Source organism: Aotus nancymaae, unplaced genomic scaffold (assembly GCF_030222135.1).
Source record: "Aotus nancymaae isolate 86718 unplaced genomic scaffold, 86718_ANA_hifiasm-v0.15.2.pri h1tg000064l_0, whole genome shotgun sequence".
In the NCBI taxonomy this organism is placed as follows: Eukaryota; Metazoa; Chordata; class Mammalia; order Primates; family Aotidae; genus Aotus; species Aotus nancymaae.
The window spans coordinates 6,368,632-6,382,245 of NW_026988478.1; positions in this window are offsets into that span (position 1 = coordinate 6,368,632).

Consider the following 13,614-nt stretch of genomic DNA (forward strand, 5'->3'; position numbering starts at 1 on the left):
GAACATAGTAGTTCTATTTTTAGGTTTTTGAGGAACCTTCATGCTGTTCCCCATAGTGGCTATACTATACTAATTTACATTCCCACCAACAGCATGTAAGAGGGTCCCCATTTCTCCATATCCTTGGCAACATCTGTTATTGCCTGTCTTGTTGATACAAGCCATTTTAGCAGGTGAAATGATATCTCATTGTGGTTCTGATTTGCATTTCTCTGATGTTAGTGATGTTCAGAATTTTTTATATACTTGTTGGCCATTTGTACTTCTTGAGAAATGTCTGTTTAGATCTTTTGCCCATTTTTAGCTTTTTTTTTTTTGCTCTTGGAGTTACTTGAGCTCTTTATATATTCCAGTTATGAATCCCTTGTCAAAGGGATAGTCTAAAAATATTTTCTCACATTTTGTGGGTCATCTCTTCACTTTATTAATTGTTTTCTGTGCAGAAGCTTTTTAGCTTGATGAAATGCCATTTTTCTATTTTTGCTTTGGTTGCCTGTGCTTTTGAGGTCTTATACAAAAAATCTTTGACTCAGATCAATATCCTGGAGCATTTCTCCCATGTTTTCTGATTGTAGTTTCGTAGTTTCGGGTCTTAGATTTACATCTTTATCCATTTTGATTTTATTTTTATGTATAGTGAGAGATAGAGGCTAGTTTGATTTTTCTGCACATAGTTATCAGTTTTCTCAGCATCATTTATTGAAGAGACTGTCCTTTTCTTATTGTATGTTCTTGGCACCTTTGTCAGAGATGAGTTGGCTGTAGATGTATGGATATATATCTGGGCTGTCTATTCTGTTTCACTGGTCTATGTGTCTGTTTTTATGTCAATACCATGCTGTTTTGGTTACGATAGCTTTGTAGTACATTTTGATATCAGGTTGTATGATGCTTCGCTTCAGCTTTGTTCTCTTGCTCAGGATTGATTTGACTATTGGAGTCTTTTGTGGCTCCATATCAATTTTTGAATTTTTTTTTCTGTTTCTGTGAAAAATGTCTTTGGTATTTTAATAGGTATTGTATAGAATCTGTAAATGGCTTTGGGTGGTACTGTCATTTTAACAATATTCATTCTTCCAGTCCATGAACATAGAATACCTTTCCTTTTATTTGTGTCTTCTTCAATTTCTTTCATCAGAGTTTTATAATTTTCCTCATATAAATCTTTTACTTCTTTGGTTAAATTGACTTTCAGATATTTTCTATTTTTTGTAACTATTGTAAATGGGATTGCATTCTTTATTTCTTTTTCAGATTGTTAGCTGTTGGCATATATAAATGCTACTGACTTTTGCATATTGATTTTGTATCCTGCAACTGTACTGAATTTGTTTTTCAGCTCTACCAGTTTTCTAGTGGAGTCTATATTTTTCTAGGTATAAGATAATGTTATCTTTAAACAAGGCTAATTTGATTTTTTTTTTCCAATTTGACTACCCTTTATTTCTTTCTCTTGCCTAATCACTATGGCCAGGACTTCAAATATTGTGTTGAATAACAGTAATGAGAATGAATGTCCTAGTCTTGCTCTAGTCCTTAGAGGAGAGGCCTTTAATTTTTCCCTGTTTGGTATGATGTTAGCCATGGGTTTGTCACATATGGCTTTTGTTATTTGAGGTATGTTCTTTCCATACTCATTTTGATTAGGGTTTTTAAAATTATTAAATACTTTTTAAGCATCTATTAAAATAATTATATTATTTTTATTCTTGATTCTGTTAATGTGATGTATCATGTTTCTGGATTTGTGTATGCTGAATCATTCTTGCATCCCTGGAATTAATCACACTTTATAATGGTGAATAATCTTTTTAATGTGTTGTTGAATTTGGACTGCTAGTATTTCATTGAGAATTTTTACATCTGTGTTTTTCAAATATATGAGCATGTAATCTTCATTTATCATTGTGTCTTTGTCTGGTTTTCATAGAATGAGTTTGCAAGTATTCCCTTCTCTTCAGTTTTTCTTTTTTTGAAGACTTTAAGTAGAATTAGTATTGGTTCCTCTTTAAATGTTTGATAGAATTCAGCAATGAAGCTGTCAAGTCCTTGGCTTTTCTTTAATAAGAGACTTTTTACTATGGCTTTGATCTTTTTAATCATTATTGGTTTACTAAGATTTTCTATTTTTTATTGGTTCAATTTTGGTAGTTTGTATGTGTCCAGTAGTTTATCCATCTTCTAGGTTTTCCAATTTGTTGGCATATAGTTGTTCATAATAGTTTCAAATGATTCTATTTTTTTTTTAACAGAATTTTACTTGCCACCCAGGCTGGAGTGCAGTAGCTCAATCTCGGCTCACTGCAGCCTCCACCTCCTGGGTTCAAGTGATTCTCCTGCCTCAGCCTCACAAGTAGCTGGGACTACAGGTGCCCGCTACCACACCCAGCTAATTTTTTTGTGTTTTTAATAGATATGAGTTTCACCATGTTGACCAGGCTGGTCTCGAACACCTGACCTAAGGTGATCCGCCTGCCTTTGGCTCCCAAAGTGCTGGGGATTATAGGAGTGAGCCACTGTGCCTGGCCTTCTTTGTATTTCTGAGCCCTCAACTGTTCTGTCTCCTTTTTAGTTTCTGATTTTATTTATTTGGATCTTCTCTCATTTTTTCTTAGTCTAGGTAAAGTTTGTCTATTTTGTTTATCGTTTTTAAAACATATCTTTTTATTTTTTTATCTTCTGTATTTTTTAGTCTCTATTTCTGCTCTGATCTTTATTATTTCTTTTATTCTACTAATATTGAATGTGGTTTGTTTTTACTTTTCTGGTTTCTGAAGATTGTCATGATGTTTATTGAAGTCTTTCTGCCTTGTTTTTGTTTTTGTTTACCCAGACTGGAGTGCAGTGGTATGATCACAGCTCACTGCAGCCTCAACTTCCTGGGCTTAGATGATTCTCCCACTTCAGCCTCCTGAGTAGCTGGGACTGCGGTGTGCCCTACCATACCCAGGTAATTTTTTATGTTTTTTGTAGATATGGAGTTTCACCATGTTTCCCAGGCTGGTCTCAAATTTTTGAGCTCAAGTGATGCACCTGCCTTGGCCTCCCAAAGCACTGGGATTTACTCTCAAGGCATGAGCCACCATGCTTGGCCTCTTTCTGCTTTTATGACACAGCCATTTATCACTGTAAACTTCCCTCTTAAGACTGCTTTTGCTGGATTTCACAGATTTTGGTATTTTGTATTTCCATTTTCATGTGTTTTAAGAAATTTTTTATTTTCTTCTTAATTTTTTTATTGATCCATTGGTAATTCAGAGGCATTTTGTTTAATTTCCATTTATTCTCTGAGGTTCCTTTTGTTATCGATTTCTAGTTTTATTTCATTATGGTCTGAAAAGATTATTGATGTGGCTTCCATATTTTTTAATGTGTTCAGACTTGTTTTATGACCTAAGATACAATCTATTTTGGAGAATGTCCCATACGCTAATGAAAATAATGTGTTTCTACAGCAGTTGGGTGAAATGTTCTGTAAATGTCAGAGAGACCTATTAGATTTGGTGTGCAGTTTAACTCTGCTGGTTCATTGTTGATTTTCTGTCTGGATAATATGTCCATTACTGAGAGTGGGGTGTTAAAGTCCCCTATTATTATTGTATTGCAGTCTATCTCTCCTTTTAAATCTATTAATGTTTACTTTATACACTTGGGAGCTCTGATGTTGACTGCATAGCTATTTATAATTGTTATAGCCTCTTGCTGAATTGATTCCTTTATCATTATGTGGTGACCTTCTTTATCTTTTTTTACAATCTTAGATTCATAGTCTCTTTTATCTGATATAAGTATAGCTACTCCTGCTGTTTTTTGGTTTCCAGTTGGATGAAATACTTTTTTCTACCCTTTCACTTTCAGTTTGTGTGGGTCTTTACAGTTGAGATGCATTTATTGAAGGTAGCACATAGTTGAGGCTTGTAGTGATGTTTATGAGACCAGGGCCTGCCACATCTATGGAAAGTTCTTTTTCCATAAGGCCTGTTAGATGTGGCAGGCCCTGGTCTCATAAACATCACTTCCTTCCAATAATTGATTGGTTCTTGGCCTGCTCACGTTTATAGATGGGGAGAACAGAGAGCACTCATGATGAATAGTTTGGATCATGTAGTCACCCAGTGCCCCCTGTTCAAAATCCATCAGAGCCCAGTAAGGACTAGAAGGAGAAGGCCTTGCTTCAAAACCTTAATGGCCTCACCACAGCCTTGAGGGGATACTCCATGCTTCTGCAAATACTGGAAGCTCTTTTGAAATCCACCAGGTCACTAGCACTGATGCAAAGGCCCAAGAGAGCCTTTTCTTGCCTTACCACCTACTCAAATCTGAAATCTCACAGCTTTTTTTTTAAAAAATCACATGTCAAATGAATGCTGAGTAGAAAAAGTATGTGCTGAGTAGAAGAAAGAGAGACAGAGAGAGGGATAGTGACTATCTTTATAAATGTATCTAGATTTTTGAAATCTAGAAAAAAATTCTTTAACGAACACATAAATTGTGCCTTTTCATAAGTTAAAATTTTATTTTGGATCACATAGTAGGGTAGAAAATATTTGAGTACTTAGTCAGCAAAAGGTCTTAATCAGATATTTGGTGAATAGGCCAAAGCAGCCACCCCATTGAAAACTATATTACCTCCAGAAACGAAACAAGTCCACCAAGTATTGTGCCCCTTCTATCTTGGAATGGATACAAGATTCAGCAGCTTGTCTGGCATATATGTGACCACTGGTCAGGTTCTCATGTATTTAACTGAGGTGAAAGCTCCCTATATTTTCATGATTATAGGGAATCGACCTCCTTGTCTGGGGAAATACCAAGATTCATCATCTTCTGCCGGGAAGGCTAATGTCATGGACACACACACAGAGTGGGAAGTTTAATAGACAAAATAAAGAAGAGAGGAGAGCAGCTCTCTCTCTCTCTCCTGAGAGCGAGACATCCAAAAAAGGAAGGGTGCCCATGTGAACTGTGCCAGATTTTATAGGCAGGCTTGAGGAGGTAGAGTCTGATTTACCTAGTCGCACAGATTGGTTCCATCAGGTGTGACATTTACATGGTGTGCAGGGAAGGCTAGTCACCCCACCCTAATCTTATGCAAACAGGCTTTCTACTTGGCCAGGGACATTTTGTCTGTTCCATACAGTACACGTGGATGGCAAAGAGAAGAGAAGATGGAGCCGCCGTTTTGAACGTGACCATTCCCAGGTAGCTTTCTTTTGGCACAACCGCCGGCATTTGCCTGTGCAAGCTTCTGGCTTGCTTGTCTATGTTTGCAGCTTGATTTTACAGGCTGCTCTTTATTAGAAAAGAAAATTATTGGGGGGCTGCTTTTCATTAAAAGGAAAACCTTGCCAAGAACTCTTGTACTAACTGCGTAAGTAATTTCTTTTTAACTGTCTGCCTGAGTAATTTCTTTTTAACTCCTATATCAATAGCTTTTTCCTGTTGACACATATATCTTTTCAATTCTTTAAGCCATAAGCAGCCTAGTTGAGGGTTCAAAAATCCTCTAATGTTTACTCCAATATGATAGAGAAATATTTCTTGTGTGTGTAGCATGATGTGAGAAAAAATTTGGGAGGCACTGAGGTAAATAATATGAGATAATGGTGACATTTGATAAAAAGAGTTCTTAACATTTCCTTAGAGGCTCTAGTGAATTGCTGTCTAAACCGTATGGTATTCTCTTCTCAGAGAAAATTAAATATTTCTAAAAAACACATTCTTCTTTTATATATATATATATATATATATATATATATAGAGAGAGAGAGAGAGAGAGAGAGAGAGAGAGAGAGAGAGAGAGAGAGAGAGAGAGAGAGACGGAGTCATGCCCTGTCACCCAGGCTAGAGTGCAATGGCTTGATCTCTGCTAACTGCAACTTCCACCTCCCAGGTTCAAGCAATTCTCCTACCTCAGCCTCCTGAGTAGCTGGGATTACAGGTGCATGCCACCACGCCCAGCTAATTTTATTATACCTTTAGTAGAGACAGGGTTTCACCAGGTTGGCCAGACTGGTCTTGAACTCCTGACCATGTGATCCACCCTCCTCGGCCTCCCAAAGTACTGGGATTACAGGCATGAGCCACTGTGCCTGGCCATAATTTTGTTTTTAAAAAGCCTTATATTAGCTGTTTCATCCCTAAGGAAAACCTAATGTCTGTGCCTATTTGTCCATCACAGGGATCACCATGCAGCTGAAGACAGTCACCTAAATTCAGTTCTTGAGCATAGGAACAGTTCATCAGGCTCTATAAAGTTTATCCTCACAATTAAAAGTTTTTGATTATGGAGACTGTCACTGAAAGAGAAAGGAAATCTTAACTTTATTACCCAAAACTGTACTACTGTATACTTGTGATTATCCTGCTCTGTGTTTTGGGCCTGGTGTATCTTATCACTCACTTGACTGTGGCCAGAGGATGGGAAGAGTCCTTATACCTCTTAACTCCCAAAATGATGCCTGGAACCACAGTGGTTTTTTTGTTGTGGAATCCACGATCAAATCACAAAGACTTGTTTTTTGTCCTGGGATTCACTCCTGGTCTATAAGGAGACGGTTGAGTTTTCAGTTTCATCTTTTCAGTTATCTCACCAGCACTGACACGTAGAAAGCTTTTTTTTCTCCTTGAACCTTTTTTAATTTAAAGAATTATGGAGAGGAAAGATCACAGTGAGATTCACAGTGATAAAGTGAAAACCACAAATAACAAGTAGCCGCACATTTTCCTGTTCAAAACGTGATCTCCTGAGGTATAAGGAAAGTGACACAGGCCCCTTCCCCACTCGGCATGATTTCCACACGTAGGGCTGGGCTACCTCATGAGGGTCAGAGAAAGGAGACCTCAGAGAACCATTCTCAGTCTCATCTCTTCTTCCTGGGTCCCCTCAATGAGGGGAGGTGTGAAGGTTACCCTCAGCACTTTTTCCAAAAGTGGTACTTTTTCCAGACCCAGACACCATTAAGTAGGCACAGGGTGCATGCAGCTCTTTTGTTTGCTTAATCCCTAGCAGTAGAGCCTCGTAAGTCCTTGGGTATTCTTTCCTTTGGGGAACAGTCCCCAGGATACTTTTTGCTGCATTCAGATGAGAGCTAATAGGTAATCTTTAAAACCATTAAGCTGCACTTAGCTGAGACTTCACTTACAGATTCTGGGAGACCCTTTACTATTACACAGTGAGGTCGTGAGTGTAGTCACATAAGCCTTTTCTGTGAGAAATCAGTGAGACACACATTTCCTCAATCTAAGTGCTCAGGTGGAGTGTTGCTTTGCTGCCTTTTGTCTAAAACAGAAAATTTTAGAAGGTTTTTAATCCTAACATCCCTCTGAATTGTTAATAGAGTTACTTACTTAAATTGAATTGTATTAAAATCTCAATGTTTTCACCTTCAAGACGTAGAAAGCAGGAGACCTGGAGTGGGGTAGACAAGTAAAGCACTTACCTCAGACACAAAATTTAAAGGAAGCTCAGCAATCAAGATAAATAATATTTTAATGCAATGTTTTTAAAAACAAAAATTAACAAAAGATTATAATGAAGAAACTATCAAAATTTTAAATAAACTTGGGGTCAATAACAGTGTCTTTCTGAGCCACACTGGGACCTTTGCAATGTGCAAAGAGATTCTGCTTATTATTGCTTTGTTTCTTTGGGGAGGTCATGGTTCCCTGCTTGCTATTGTTTTTTGTGGGTACAGATTTATGCCTTTGCATTGAAATATTAGTTATTTATTCCATTTTATTCTGTTAAGCTTATTTTGTTTTTGTTTCTTTTTCTTACTGGACTTGTTTGCTTAGCAAATGTTTACTGCTAGGTTGCTACCTCTTTTTTGGCTTTAAGTGGTACCTTAAGCCTATGTTCACCTTGGCATTAATAAATGATCAGAGCTCTGCCTGTCATGAATAGGGGCAGTCCCAAAGGAATTATCCGAGCAGAGTGTCAAGGCTGACTGGCTAGGGGGTTTGTGCCCAGGGGACCTGTGGAACATACCTCCTATAGCATGGTGCTCTTGAATAACCTCTTTTATATGCTGTCTCCTTTGACCAAGTAACAGAGCAGAGTTTCCAGGCTGTGAATGACAATCTCACCTCCCTCCTTGGTCTCTGCCTGTCCTTGGGAATATTTCTCTCTTCAAGGAGTCACAATGCTTCCCATGGGTCAAGGCAAAGACAGGTCTTCTGCCAAGGCACCCAAGATGGTGGGTACGCTAATTGATCACTTCAATCTCACTTTTTCTAGGGGAAATTCTGAGTTCGGGGAAGATTTTCCATGCATTTAGTGCTGGGTAGAGGTGGGGGACACATCACGTATGTAAAAGTCCAGTTCTCTTAACATTTGCTCAGAGTTTTTCACTCTTCTGTGGCCATAGGAGCTGTCTTATCCTCATATTTGAGTTCTGGATTGTTGCTGGTAAAAATCTTGATGCTGTACATTTGTTTGTGGTTTTCTATTGCGGGAGAGTAATGCCAGCTTGCTTCTATGCTACCATTTTGGACCCAAAAGTCTGTAATTTGTTTTAAGATCATTTTGATAAATGATGTGGAGAGAGCCTAGGTTCACTTCTTTCTAAATGGATATCTCATTTTTCCAGCATCATTTGTTAAAAAGATCATCTTTTCCCCACTGAGTTGTCTTAACACCTGTGTCAAAATCATCTGGCCGTTGATTATATAGGTCTCTTTGCTTCCATATCCTGTATATGTTTATTCTTATACCAAATGCACATACTACTTGATAACTGTAGCTGTACAGTAAGTTATAAAATAAACTTCATTATAATTTTTGACTGAAATAATATTTAAAAAATCAGACAGAAATCTCGAAAATGAGAAACACATTTGCTGAACTGAAAAATTCATTAGAGGTTCTCAACAGTAGAATGGACCAGACAGAGGGAAAGCTCAAAGACTGGGTTTTGGTGGGTTTTTCTATTGGCTATTTGAAAATACACTGTCAGAGGAGGAAAAAAAAGGAACAAAAAGGAATGAAAATCACCTAGAAAATACAGAAATTACCACACAAAAAAAAACAAATCTATGAATTATTGGTGTTTCAGAGAAAGCTGAGCAAGAGCAAAGGGTAGAAATCTTTTTCTGATTGGATGATTACAGAAGATGTTGCATATATTGGCAGCTGCAAATGCTAGAAATGGTCAACCACAGTATTACGGTCCCACTCAAGGTATCTGGAAAGGCAGTAGAGTAGTAATATCTTCCCAGTAGTCAGAACTTTGATCTGTACACATGGTTGTTCATTTGCTGGGAAGGGAAGATGGCCTAAGCCCAGGAACACAATCTATGCTAATTCCAGAGGCATTTGCATCTTGCACAAAGATTGAAAACAATTGGAACTCCTAGAGTTAAATGTGTGAAGTACATAAAGGCCCTGGCAACCACATAGTGCCTGTCCATCTACATACATCAGCCTAAGTGACTCAAAGCCAAGTTTTATAAGTTTTACGTGTTACAGTGACTGATAGAAGGAAAAATATATCCTTGGATAGTTAGGGTGAGGTAGCTAAATTTTTCTCCAAAGTTCAATTCAAGATACATTCATTGAGCAAGCACTTACCCTGGGCCAGGCACTGTGTTATGTATTTGGAATATGGCAGCACATAAACCATGATATCTGTCTCAAGATTCAGTGAGATATCTCCCTCCCATAGTCTACAAACTTAAATGAAAATAATTTTCTCTAGGATCCCAGGCCAGTTCTCTGTTGCAGATTTATATTAATATATTACTAAGCTAAGAGACTGGCATGTTGGCAAGTCCAGAGAGCCAGGTTGTCATGAAACACAGTAGGAGTTTGGTAAATAATAGTTGAATTAATGACTAAAAATGTTGCTCCTAAACTCTCTTTCCACAACTTGTGGCAGCTATGCCATAAGAGTCAGTCCCAACAGACACCTATTAATTATCAGGTGATAATTAATATTATCACAGGACTATCCTGTGATAGTCCTGGTAGCCCCACTTGAGGCATGATTTTGAACCTATTCTGACCTGAAGAGCTGAAACATGGAGGATCATACTTATTAAGAGTTACACTCAAGTTGCACACTGTCATGTCTGTGTTGTGTGGTGGCTTGGTTCTTTAAAGTTTAGCTGTACACATGTTCATTGACCAGCCATAGAAGTGAACTGTTTCCTTCACTGACCCTCTATTTTCCAAAGGTCTCCTTTCATTCTTCAGTGGCTGTGGTTGTCTCTGGATCTTTTCCCTGCTTCCTCTAGACAATAAGTTCAAGGGTTTTTCTGTTGGCATTTTAGAGACCTAGCACTGCTGACACTATGCCTATTGCTGCCTTCAGGGCAAAGGAATAGAAAAATAGGAGATTCACTCTATGATAGTCACTTTTCAAAGTGCAACTCTCCATAATCAACTTGTGTTTTTCAATTTCCAGAGCCTTTTGATAGTTTTTTTCTTTGTTTTGTATTTTTCCAGGGTTTATAGCTGTCACTTGAAAGAGGAACGGTTGTATGAGAAGCTCACCCTTTCTATACTAGAAGCAGAGCCTCCCAGATACTGTATTCTGCAGTTCTAAAATGTCAATTTGATTCTTTTGTGTTTAATTCAATTTTATTTATTTATTTATTTTTGAAACAGAGTCTTACTCTGTCACCTAGGCTGGAGTGCAGTGGCATGATCTCAGCTCACTGCAACTTCCTTCTACTGAGTTCAGGCGATTATCCTGCCTCAGCCTCCCAAGTAGCTGGGACTACAGGTGCGTGCCACTATGCCTGGCTAATTTTTGTATTTTTAGTAGAGGTAGGGTTTCACCGTGTTAGCCAGGATGGTCTCCATCTCCTAACCTCATGATCTGCCTGCCTCGGCCTCCCAAAATGCTGGGATTACAGGTGTGAGCCACCGCGCCCAGCCAATTCTTTTAAAATATAGATTCCCTATAACAAAACTTCATGTTTCTATACCTGTGTTCTATCTCTTTTTTCTATTTTATTTGTATATTAATCTTATTTATTTTGAAGTCCTTGTTTGCAAGCCTGGTATCTGGCTCATTTCTTAGTCCGCTTCCATTATCTGTTTAATCTCTTTATTATCAGTCACTTTCCTGCTTCTTAACTCTAGTTTAATTGTATTGTATGCTGGACATTGTGGATTTTAAAAATTTTAGAGGCTTTAAATGATCCATATCTTTTACCAGAGTTGACTCACCCTTTATTAGACATATAAAATGAGAACTGATTACTTGATCTGATCAGGAGCTGAGCTAAGAAAATGTTTAGTTGCAGTTTTCATAAGTCTCCGTCTACCTACAGTTTATTCCTGCTCTTAGGGTACAGCCCTTCAGATTTTTCCTTTAAGAGCCTTGTATGGCCATGATGATCCCCATTTTGGTAAATCCTGAACTCTTTCTCTGTTTCCTTAGCACAGTGAGACTTCCCCAGTGTCCATTCTGCTTTTCTAAGGTCTTCTGCTTAAGCTTTTTAGGCTCCCAACTAATGTAGCTTCAGAATTTGGCAAATGTCTTTGGGGAAAACCTGACAGTACATTGATGCTCCTTTGGTCTCCAGCTCTACAATACTTCCAAAAAGTTCTGCTGGTTTCTCTGCCTCTGCTCAGTCAAAGCTTGATTCTCAGGCTCTTGACCTTTGGCCAAAATCAATGAATGCCTGCAGAGAAAAAGCAGTTACAGGGAGTCAGTTTCCTTCTCTTCCTTCAGTTTCTTTCCAGAATCTTGACCCTCATATGTCTTTATACAAATAATTTACAAAGCAATTAAAAATTCATATGACTTTTTGTTACAGGGATTATTTGTTATAAATGTAATCAATGGGATCCTTAATTTGTCACAAGCCAGAAGCCTGTCTATGAGAAAAAGTAATAGATATATAAATAAAACCTGAGCAGACCAATTATGATATCATTTCATGAACAAAGGAGTATGATTCATTGTAATCTCTGCACTTGCTCTACACAGGCAAAATAGGAAAGAAAAAACAGACAGAGAGAGAAACTGTTTCACAAACATGCTCTACAATCTTATGCCTCCCAACCTTATCACATGCTGTTCCCTCTGCTGGAAATATACAAATTCTCAAACAAGACATAAGACAAATAAGACAGTAAGACCTCACATTTTGGCTATAAAGGTGAAGTGTGAGTCCATCAGAGAAGGCATATCTTTGGTAAGAGGAGGAGTGAGCCCCATCTGGGTAAATTTCCTTCTCCTCACCACCACTTCGGCAATGGAAGGAAGAGATTATGTGTAACACCTCTGCACTGTGTCCAGAAATGTACTAGGCACTGAAGACACAGAAGTAAAATGAAACACAAATCTCTGCCCCAGAGGAGTTCCCAACGCTTTATCACAGCCCTTTTCTGCATTATTGAGAGCCTCGTAGGGAAGAGTTTTAGTAATATGCTCAATGAAATGCTCTTTGTTTTTTCTTCCCTCCTGTACCATCTGCCAACTTTATAGCTCTTCATTTAGAGCTGACCAAGCAGAAAGTTGTAAGCAAGAGAACTGGAAAAGTTTTGTGCTTCTCATCATCAGAAACTAACCCCACAGGCTATTATACTCTGCCCAGTATATTAATATCATTCTCAGAGCTTCAACACTGTGTTGAAAATGGGAAAGAAAACCTTTTATTGGGTTTATTATATCAACCTGATCCAATCAGGCCTGGGTCCTTTTTTGTTAGGGTAAATGGAGAGATTACTATCTAATGATTTTCAGACAGTAATAGTTAACCTGTGTATTCGTATCTGAATAAAATGTTAACTACTGGCATGCAAAAATATCAGAAATGTAATTTTTATCATGAGAAACAGTCCCAATTGTGTAGCTTTAAAAATACAAAATTCTATTTGCAATTTTTTTCAGAGACTTAAAATTAAGTTTCCTTCCCTGAAGTATTTTAACTGTCAGAATGGCTACTTCCATTATCCGCCCATCTAAAATTAGTCTGTCAATTTAATACCTGCAAAATTAGTGAATTTTTACAATAGCAAATTAGCAAGTGGATTTTTCCAGCTATGCTGATAACATTTAAGGTGATTATGAATAAACTATTTCTATTCCACTATTTCATCTTAGGAAACACTGTTTTCACAATTTCTCTATCTTCAGTGAAACTGACTAAAATTTGAAACAGAGCATACAAGAACTGCGGGACAATTACAAAAGGTGTAGCATAGGTGTAATGGGAATACCAGAAGGAGAAAAGAGAAAGAACAGGAGAAATATTTGAAGCAATAATGGCTGAAAATTTCCTCAAATTAATGTCAGATACCAAACCACAGATCTAGAAAGCTCAGAGAACACCAAAGATAAATGCAATAATCAAACAAGCAAAGAAATGACACCTAGGCATATTTAAGGTGCTGAAAATAAAAAAAATAAGAATTCTTGGGAGAAGCAAGAGGATAAAAACATCTTATCTATAGATAGGCAAAGATAAGAATTACATCTTTTGCCTCAGAAACCATGCAAGCAAGAAGAGGCGAGAGTGCAAGATTTAAACTGCTATGAGAAGAAAACCCACCAATCTAGAGTTTTGTATTTTCTGGTTTTATCATTCAAAGGTATCTTAGTCAGTTTGGGCTGCTATAACAAATTATTATAGACTAGTTTGGCTTGTAAACAACAG